Below are 11838 nucleotides of genomic sequence, written 5' to 3'. Positions count from 1 at the left end.
TTTTTTCTTGCGGTGTCATGTGAAATTGTCACCAATAATTGTGACCCTAGTATCGATCTCTTGCATTTCAATCTATTTTAGGGTTAGGGTTAGAGTTAGGGTGAGGGGAAGGGTATCTTTTTTTTTCTTCACAAATGTAAATAAATCCAATGTTTCTTAAACGAGGGACATATTCATACGGCACAGAATGTTTTCACCTCAATAGACGTCATTGATTGGTTGAAATTGCAGAAATTGAAGGAAAAAAAACAACAAATATCTTACAAACTATAGAATTTTCTCAATAAAGGCAAGAGAAAAAGATGTTTTATAAACACATTCTACCAGTATACGAAGTTTAAAAGTGTTTAGTTACGTGGAAATTATTTTTAAAAAACTGCCTTTCAAACCGAAAAGATCCTTTTATTTTACTAACCCCGAAAGGATGAAAGAAAAGGTCATCTTTCGCGGAATTCAAACTTAGCACAGTCGGAGGGAATGCCGCCAAGCGTATTGCCCAACATGCTAACGATTCTGACAGCCTAGGTCAAGTTACAAAAAGTAAAATTATATTAAACCGAATTATTACTGAGCACTTTTTGTAGACTCCATATTTATTACGCTTTTTCAAGAAAAGTGGACACAGTGACTTTGGAGTTTCAGCTTGCTAGCCTTCACCGGACAGTCCGATTAACGTTCCGAGTTCAATTTCTGTCGAGGCCGATTTTTCATATTTTCGGAATCGAGGAAATAAGTGCCAGTTGAGCACCGGGGTCAATTACATCGATTAATTCCTTTCTGGCAGCCCGATGAAGGCTGTCAGGAAGCCAAAATTTCAGAGTCACTATCATCCACTCTTGAGAAAATATCATATATATATATATATATATATATATATATATATATATATATATATATATACTTTATTCAAAGCAGCGGAAAATTCAACAAAACCTGTTACTCTGAGTTTCACGTTCCTGTTCGTCGGACAGTTTTTTCTAGCAAAAACTGTCCGACGAACGGGAACGTGAAACTCAGAGTAACAGGTTTTGTTGAATTTTCCGCTGCTTTAAATAAAGCATATTACTCTACCACTGGTATTTGAGTACTCTTTTTTCCACCTAGTTTTACATTTATGTGTTTACTCCGGTATATATATATATATATATATATATATATATTTGCCGAATCGCTAAGTTACGAGGACGTAGCGAATTGCAAGTTCCAAGTTAGTTGAAGGATAAACAAATAATAATAAATTGCAATCCATCTGCTGTTTATATATATATATATATATATGTATGTATGTATGTATGTATGTATGTATGTATGTATGCGTATGTATGTGTGTGTGTATGAGTATGTATATATATATACTAGCAGTATCGCCCGGCGTTGCTCAGGTTTGTAAGGGAAATAACTATAAAGCATTTTTAGAGAGTTATAGCCAAAAAATAGCAAAAAAAGGGAAAAAAATGATGGTAAATTTTTTTGATAGTTAAAAAAGGTGGAGTTGAGTCCCCTACACAGTTTGTGGTTTGTTTTCTGATTCTCGACCCCATGTCGAATTTATCGATTTTTTTCAGAACTGGGGGAACTTTTCAAAATTTTCGCTGCGTTAGTTTTGAATTATGACATTGGGCTATGTGTGAGTCAAGTTTCATCAGAATCGGTTGAAAGCCGTGGTCAGGGTGAGGGTACAAGCAAACAGACACACAGAAACACGCACAGACAAACTGCCGTTTATATAGAGAGAGATGTATGTATATATATATATATGCATGTATATATATATATATATATATATATATATATGTATGTATATACCACTACTGTTCATAATGGCCCTCTCAGACATGCCCTCAGCCACGCAGAGAGCCACGATCACAAGTTATGCAGATGATACAAAAGTTTCACAGGCAATACAGAACCCTGAGGACACTAAACACCTGCAATGTGAGCTGGACAAAATATACAAGTGGGCTAAAAAGAATAGCATGCAGTTCAATGCTGAAAAGTTTCAAGCTTTATACTATCAGCATGCAAAACTAAATGCAATACCCAATAAATACACTGGATCTGGAGGAATTGCAATACCAGAGGCACAATCAGTGCGAGACCTGGATATTTATATGAGTGATGATGCAACCTTTCATGTGCATGTTGCTAAATTGGCAATGAAATGTAGGCGGCTGACCGGATGGATTCTTAGAACCTTTAGAACAAGAGACCAGGAAACCATGATGGTCCTCTGGAGGACACTTGTCCTAAGCCACTTTGACTATTGCTCTCAGCTATGGTCACCATCCAGTGTCAAGTTAATCACAGAACTTGCAGCGATCCAACGAAGCTACACGAAGAAGATAGCCTCCATGCAGCATATAAGCTATTGGGAAAGACTCAAGAGATTGAGACTCTATTCCTTAGAGCGTAGGCGAGAAAGATATGCCATAATATACATCTGGAAGATCCTAGAAGGACTTGTCCCAAACTTTGGCATCGAGAGTTACACAAATGCCAGAACTGGGTGCCACTGCATAGTGCCAAGGACTCCAAATTTGCCATCAAGATGTAGGACAAGATACTGTGATAGCCTGGGCTTCCGAGGCCCACAGCTCTTCAATATCCTCCCGAAGAACCTAAGAGACCTGCATGGGGTGGATGCAGATGTCTTTAAAATGAAACTAGATCTCTTCTTGTCAGGTGTCCCAGATGAACCAACTTCACGGCAGGAGGTGCAGATGAGGGCAGCTGCATCGAACTCTCTCATGCACCAGATGGCATTTGCTAAAAAGCATTCGTGAAGTAAAATCATGTAGCAACACCAAATGGCAGTGCCCCAGCATGGCCACAGCATGTGAGCTGAAACTAATAAAAAAAAATAAATATGTATGTATATATATATAATATATATATATGCATATATATATATATATATATATATATATATATATATTATATTTTATATATATATATATATATATATATTATGCATATATATATATATATATATATATATATGCATATATATATATATATATAATGTATATATATATATGCATATATATATATATATATATGTATAATATATATATGCATATATATATATATAGCATATATATGCATATATATGCATATATATAGATATGCATATATATATATATGCATATATTATATATATATATGCATATATATATATATATATATATGCATATAGTATATAGATATGCATATAATATATATAGAGATAATAATAATGCATATATATTATATATATATATATGCATATATATATATATATATATATATATATATGCATATATATATATATATATATATATATATATATATATGCTTATAATATATATATGCATATATATATATATATATATATATATATATATATATATATATGCATATATATATATATAATATATATATATGCATATATATATATATATATATATATATATATATATGCATATATATATATATATATATATATATATATGCATATATATATATATATATATATATATATATAATTATATATATATATATGCTTATATATTATATTATGCATATATAATTATATATATATATATATATATATGCATATATATTATATGCATATATATATATGCATATATATAATATATATATATGCATATATATATATATATATGCATATATATATATATATATATGCATATATATATTATATATATATATATATATGCATTATATATATATATATATATGCATATATATATATATATATATATATATATATGCATATATATATATATATCTAATATATATATATAGATATAGCTATATATATATATAATGCATATATATATTATATATATATATAGATATATATATATATATATATGCATATATATATATATATATATATATATGCATATATATATATATATATATATATATATATGCATATATATATATATATATATATATATATATATGCATATATAATATATATATATATATATATATGCATATATATATATATATATATATATATATATATATATATATATATATATGCTATATATATATATGCATATATATATATATATATATATATATATATATGCATATATATATATATATATATTATGCTTATATATATATAATATATATATATTATATATAATATAATATATATATATATATATATATATATATAGATGCTTATATATATATATATATATATATATATATATATATGCTTATATATATATTATATATATGCATATATATATTATATATTATAATATATATGCATATATAATATATATATATATATATATATATATATGCATATATATATATATGCATATATATATATATGTGTGTGTGTGTGTGGGTGCATAAATAGTTCAAATTTACAGAAAAAGTCGAAGATAGGTGGGGAACAACAAACAGATGTATTAGTTTAGCGCTCGGGAAGAATGGAAAATGTGTTTGACGTTTCGAGGCTACGCTCTTCGACAGAAAGGATTCAGAGGGGGAAAGAGACTGAGACAGAAAAAAAATGTGTAGGGATTAACGGTTCAACATGATGTAATGGCCGGAAGAAAGTGGCAGGCATACATACATATATATACACACACATGCATACATACATATACATACACATACATACATGCATGCATATACACACACACATGCACACATACATTCATACACACACACACATATACATACACACATACATGCATACATTCATACACACACACACACATACATACATACATACATACATACATACATACACTCACACATACAAACATACATACATACATACATACATGGTGTAGACCATTGGTATAATTTATTGAAATAAATAACCGAAAATTTTCAAGGAGGACATCTTCGCGTAGGAATTATAGTTTAGTTTTAGGCTTCTAATATTTTATGATAACTGGTTCTGTCACAACGATATGTTGTTAGGTCCTAGCCTGGCAGATATCAGAATTTTCCAATACTATAGGAAATACACGCAAACAAGATTTCGAGTTTCCCGCGTATTTAATGAAATTTTCCATTGCAATCCAGTATATATATATATATATATATATATATACCACCTCCACCACACACATCTGTATACACATATACAGACCTCCTACCTTAAGTACACATGCATAGAACTTCCTCCCTCGACCATGCGTACAAACATTAAGAATGCGTATTGAGACATGTATGTACGCATATATACACGCTACTATATATATGTATGCATGTGTATGTGTGTGTGTACGTTTAAATGTTAGTATTATGTATATGTTTGCGCGGGGAATCTGCCGTGTATAAGAATGTGTAGGGTCTCTCTCTTTCATTCTATTTGCATAAACACACAGAACATATCCGCACAGACTCATACAATAACACGCACAAATATGTTTACAAACATTACATGTGCTGCACACACATACACAAACATTACGGTACACGTGTTGCACACATACACACACTAGCCTAGACACAGAAATACACACGCATATAGGAATACACACACACACACACACTAGCCTAGACGTCTCACACATGCACAGAAATACATACGCATATAGGAATACACACACATACACACACACACACACTAGCCCAGACGTGTCACACATGCACAGAAATACACACGCATATAGGAATACAGACACACAGTAGCCTAGACGTGTCACACATGCACAGACACAGAAATACACACACTGTCTTAGACGTGCTGCATAGACAAGACACACATACACTACTCTAGATGTGTTACATACACACAAATGCAGAGATAGGCTAACACATACAGATGACGGACTACACTGACACATACATACATACACGCATGTATGTACGCACGTAGACACAATACGGCGGTCGGACGGAAGTGAAACCTCTAAGTCTGGCAGCAGCTCCCTTCCTTTGTATTTGTGTACTTAATGGTGAGGTCTGTCTGTCTGTGGTGTCTTCCTCCTATCCCGTCATCACGGCACATGCTGTTGCATTGAGAAACACAGATACTCATGCACGCACGCACACACACACAAAGACAGGTATAAGTAGATAGATAGACAGACAGACAGGTAGGTAAGTAGGTAGATAGATATAGATAGAAAGATATATATATATATATATATATAAAATATTATTAGAGACATATATATATATATATATATATATATATATATATATATATATATATATATAGACAGATAGACAGCTAGACAGGCAGATAAGATATAGGTAGACAGACATAGGTCGATAGATAGATAGATAGATAGATAGATAGATAGATAGATAGATAGATAGATAGATAGATAGACAGACAGGCAGATAGATAGATAGACAGACAGGCAGATAGATAGATATAGGTAGACAGACATAGGTAGATAGATAGATAGATAATTAGACAGATTGGAAGAGAGCGGACAAAGATCCGACAGCTGTGAAAGACTAAGACAAATGTGTGTGTCTATGAATCTGTATCTACGTTTGTATGTATATAAATATATGTATGAATATCTATGTTACACACACACGCACATATATATGCATGTGCTTATGTATGCCTCATGTACGTTCTTTATATATGTATGCATGTGTAGTTGAGTTGAGATAGATAATAAGCTTCCGTTTATGAACGAAATGAAAGGGAAAATATGCCAACCATACGGACCTCACATCACAGAGGACACCAGAAAGAGAGGGTTTACGTCAACAAACTGGAGACCCTGGTGCAACAGGAGGAGAACATTAATAGAAAAATCAGAGAAGTGTGGTTTGAAACTCTTGAGGGTGTTATGGTACAAGTTTTGGAAAGAGCACACGTGTGCAAAGCTGAAAATGGCTGCCATTTAAGTGATGCCATGTTTTATATGTGATGTAATGGTGTTGCAAAAGTTGACTTGTGCATATTAATTTCCATTATGTCCTTTATATTGTATCAAAATTTTATGCATTTATCTGTAAAGTTAAGGAAGTTATTAAAAATTGAAACCCACCGGTGACTTTTGGGACACCCTGTATTAGTCAACAATAAGGAGTACAGTTGGACAGTTATTTTTTAATCACTACATACGTTTCCATACAACATAAATCCACATATATACAGGAATTTGATTATGTAACAGTTTACTTGTATAATGTAATCCAGTCGTATTTCTTCAGGTGATATTAAATTGCCATTTTTCATATGTGATACGGTGGTGTTGCACAATTTGACTTGTGCATATTAATTTCCATTATGTCCTTTGTATTGTATCAAAATTTCATGCATTTATCTGTAAAGTTAAGGAAGTTATTCAAAATTGAAACCCATCAGTGACTTTTGGGACACCCTGTATATGGATATACATATAATGAAGTTCATGATATAAACTTCTTATTTCCTTGTCTTTCTTAATACTGCCCTGTACTCAACTGATGCATTGTACTGAAGTACATCTATATTGAGTTCTAACATCAGGTCATTAGTATCGTTTTCATCATCATCACCACCACCACCACCATCAATTAACCTCCGCTTTCCATGCTGGCAAGGGTTGACAGCTTGACAGGAATTGGCAAGACCAGGGGCCCAGCAGATTCCATAATCTGCTTTGGCTTGGTTTCTTTCTATAGCTGGATGCCCTTCCTAATGCCAACCACTTTACAGAGTGTACTGGGTGCTTTTTACATAACCCTACCACCCACACCAATGCTTTTTATGTGGCATCTTTTCACTTGGAACCCTATTTGTTTTCTGTATTTTTTCCCCAAAATATGTTTGGCGTGTGATTTGAGCATATTATATATATATATATATATATTGGCCTGCTCGCTTAGCCAGCGGGGTGGCGTCATTTGAAGGCTAAAACAATGCGAAGAGCATTGTGACCAGCGATGTGTAGCAACATCTGATAGCCTGGTCGGTCATGTGATCATGTGATATATATATATGTGTGTGTGTACATAAAAAAAAATATATGTATGTATATATATATTGGCATTTTGCTGAGATTTTTCTTCAGAACACACTCTTCGTGGTAATGGCGATTTGACGTCTATGTTTAGCATATTAGGTGTCTACTTTAGTGGTCATTCCTCTTAATTTTGTATATATATATATACCGGAGTAAACACATAAACGTGAAACAAGGTGGAAAAAAAGAGTACTCAAATACCAGAGGTAGAGTAATATGCTTTATTTAAATAAAGCATATATATATATATAAGTATATGTATATATATTTATACACACACACACATATATGTATGTATATAATGGTAACTTGATCCACAAATACCTGTCAAGTTTCTTTGATGTTTGAGAAACCTGTCTGTGTATGAAAGACTTGGTGATAAACAATGGGTCACGTATTACTGCCCTTGATCTCTATTGTCAAATAGATGTACAAAGGTGGCTTGGTAAATATGCTTAGACTAAGCTTAGGTTGTTTGAAATTAAAATTATGGGGCACCATATTTTAAAGTACTCTGATCTGACACATATATTCAAATATATGTATATCTATCTGTCTGTCTGCCTGTCTCTCATCTATCTATCTATCTATCTATCTATCTATCTATCTATCTATCTATCTATCTATCTATCTATCCATCCATATATATATATATGTATGTGTATATATATATGTATGTGTATAATATACTATATATATGTATATATATATATATCAATCTATATCTGTTTGTCTATCTATCTGTGTCTGTCTGTCTATCTATCTATCTCTCCCTCTATCTATCTACCTATTTGTTTGTCTATCTCCCTCTCTCTTTCTCTCTCTTCTTTCCCCTCTCTTTTTTCCTCTCTCTCTCTCTCCCACTTCTCACACTGTGGCTAGGTAACCATGTACCTCCTCCAGAGCAAGGCATGTGTTTCTGCCTCTCGGTATATATATATACTCTTATATATAAATATATATATCATCATCATCATCATCATTTAACGTCCGCTTTCCATGCTAGCATGGGTTGGACGGTTCAACTGGGGTCTGGGGAGCCCGAAAGCTGCACATATATATTATATATATATATATATATATTGGCCTGCTCGCTTAGCCAGCGGGGTGGCGTCATTTGAAGGCTAAAACAATGCGAAGAGCATTGTGACCAGCGATGTGTAGCAACATCTGATAGCCTGGTCGGTCATGTGATCATGTGATATATATATATGTGTGTGTGTACATAAAAAAAAATATATGTATGTATATATATATTGGCATTTTGCTGAGATTTTTCTTCAGAACACACTCTTCGTGGTAATGGCGATTTGACGTCTATGTTTAGCATATTAGGTGTCTACTTTAGTGGTCATTCCTCTTAATTTTGTATATATATATATACCGGAGTAAACACATAAACGTGAAACAAGGTGGAAAAAAAAGAGTACTCAAATACCAGAGGTAGAGTAATATGCTTTATTTAAATAAAGCATATATATATATAAGTATATGTATATATATTTATACACACACACACATATATGTATGTATATAATGGTAACTTGATCCACAAATACCTGTCAAGTTTCTTTGATGTTTGAGAAACCTGTCTGTGTATGAAAGACTTGGTGATAAACAATGGGTCACGTATTACTGCCCTTGATCTCTATTGTCAAATAGATGTACAAAGGTGGCTTGGTAAATATGCTTAGACTAAGCTTAGGTTGTTTGAAATTAAAATTATGGGGCACCATATTTTAAAGTACTCTGATCTGACACATATATTCAAATATATGTATATCTATCTGTCTGTCTGCCTGTCTCTCCATCTATCTATCTATCTATCTATCTATCTATCTATCTATCTATCTATCTATCTATCTATCTATCCATCCATATATATATATATGTATGTGTATATATATATGTATGTGTATATATATACTATATATATGTATATATATATATATCAATCTATATCTGTTTGTCTATCTATCTGTGTCTGTCTGTCTATCTATCTATCTCTCCCTCTATCTATCTACCTATTTGTTTGTCTATCTCCCTCTCTCTTTCTCTCTCTTCTTTCCCCTCTCTTTTTTCCTCTCTCTCTCTCTCCCACTTCTCACACTGTGGCTAGGTAACCATGTACCTCCTCCAGAGCAAGGCATGTGTTTCTGCCTCTCGGTATATATATATACTCTTATATATAAATATATATATCATCATCATCATCATCATTTAACGTCCGCTTTCCATGCTAGCATGGGTTGGACGGTTCAACTGGGGTCTGGGGAGCCCGAAAGCTGCACATATATATTTATATATATATATGAATATATATATATTTATATATAAATATATATATATTTACTCTTTTACTTGTTTCAGTCATTTGACTGTGGCCATGCTGGAGCACCACCTTTTTTAGTTGAGAAAATCGACCCCAGGACTTATTCTTTGTAAGCCTAGTACTTATTCTATAAAAATATGAATGTAGATATAGATACATATGCATGTACATATGTGTGTATATGTAGACATGTGTGTGTGTGTGTGCATGCGCATGTACATGTGTGTATACATATTCACCCAATATATCATCATCATCATCATCAAAATTATCATTATTATTATCATTACTTTACAGGTTTCACTCAAAGTGTAATTATGTAGTCATGAAGATAGTGTGCAGTAACAGAATCCTATGGAAGTCATTTGTTCTGATCAAATTCCAACCAACTTCCTCAAGAAAAGCTGTAAAGAAACAGCCTGTAGTTTGTTGGAATCCATTTCACACGTACTTGTATTTACATCTAATAAATTACCAACATTTGATTTCTCAGCATTATCAATATAGTAACAAACAACTACAATGTTATCTGTTGAGAAACAAACTTGTTTGGCTGCCTGCCAAGCGATAGTACCCCAGACCTTCTATTTTTGTGTAGACATGGAATTATCAAATGGACATAATACTGTTGTTCAAAAGCTCTCTAAATAGGAAATTCCTAAAATTTTTATCATTTCAAATCAAACTTATTTTTCATCACACATCAATGCAGCCATCAATACTCAGACTTGACCTGTTTCTGTTACATTCTAATTGAGGATCAAGGACTGTCTTTCTCAAAGTGGGCTCCCTAAAAAAATTCTTTTTATATAAAGTTTCCTTTTTATATAAAATTTAAAAAACAAAATTATTTAATAAAAACATGCTATTCATCATTTCAAAGTAATGCTATTACATAAATGCAGTGCTCCAGCATGGCCACAGTCAAATGACTGAAACAAGTAAAAGAGTAATATATATCATCATCATCATCATCATCATTGTTTAGTGTCCGTTTTCCATGCTAGCATGGGTTGGACTATATATATATATATATATATATAATATATTATATAATATATATATAATATATAAAACCACTGGGAATGAGGGACCCTTGGTGTCAGGGCCCGCATTAAAACCACTGGGAGTGAGGGACCCTTGGTATCAGGGCCCGCATTAAAACCACCGGGAGTGAGGGACTCTTGGTGTCAGGGCCCGCATTAAAACCACCGGGAGTGAGGGATCCTTGGTGTCAGGGCCCACATTAAAACCACTGGGAGTGAGGGACCCTTACTTGTTATTACAGCACACTTCTAGAAGGACACTTTGATGTAAAACTGTGGTTTTTAAATACAGGTCAATACTAGTCATCTTGCTTCGGCCTGTCACTTGCTACTAATTCATACTTGGTATTAATCATACACAGAAAATGATACTCAGGTCATACAAGCATTTATCACTATAATACAATGACACAGAAAGTCTCTTTATGGTGACCTCATTTGTCATTCTATTTACTGAAAGTCCTCTGGTGATTTAAGAGTGGCGATGTGTGTTGAC

Source organism: Octopus sinensis, linkage group LG26, assembly GCF_006345805.1.
Source record: "Octopus sinensis linkage group LG26, ASM634580v1, whole genome shotgun sequence".
Lineage (NCBI taxonomy): Eukaryota > Metazoa > Mollusca > Cephalopoda > Octopoda > Octopodidae > Octopus > Octopus sinensis.
This window is presented reverse-complemented; position numbering follows the sequence as displayed.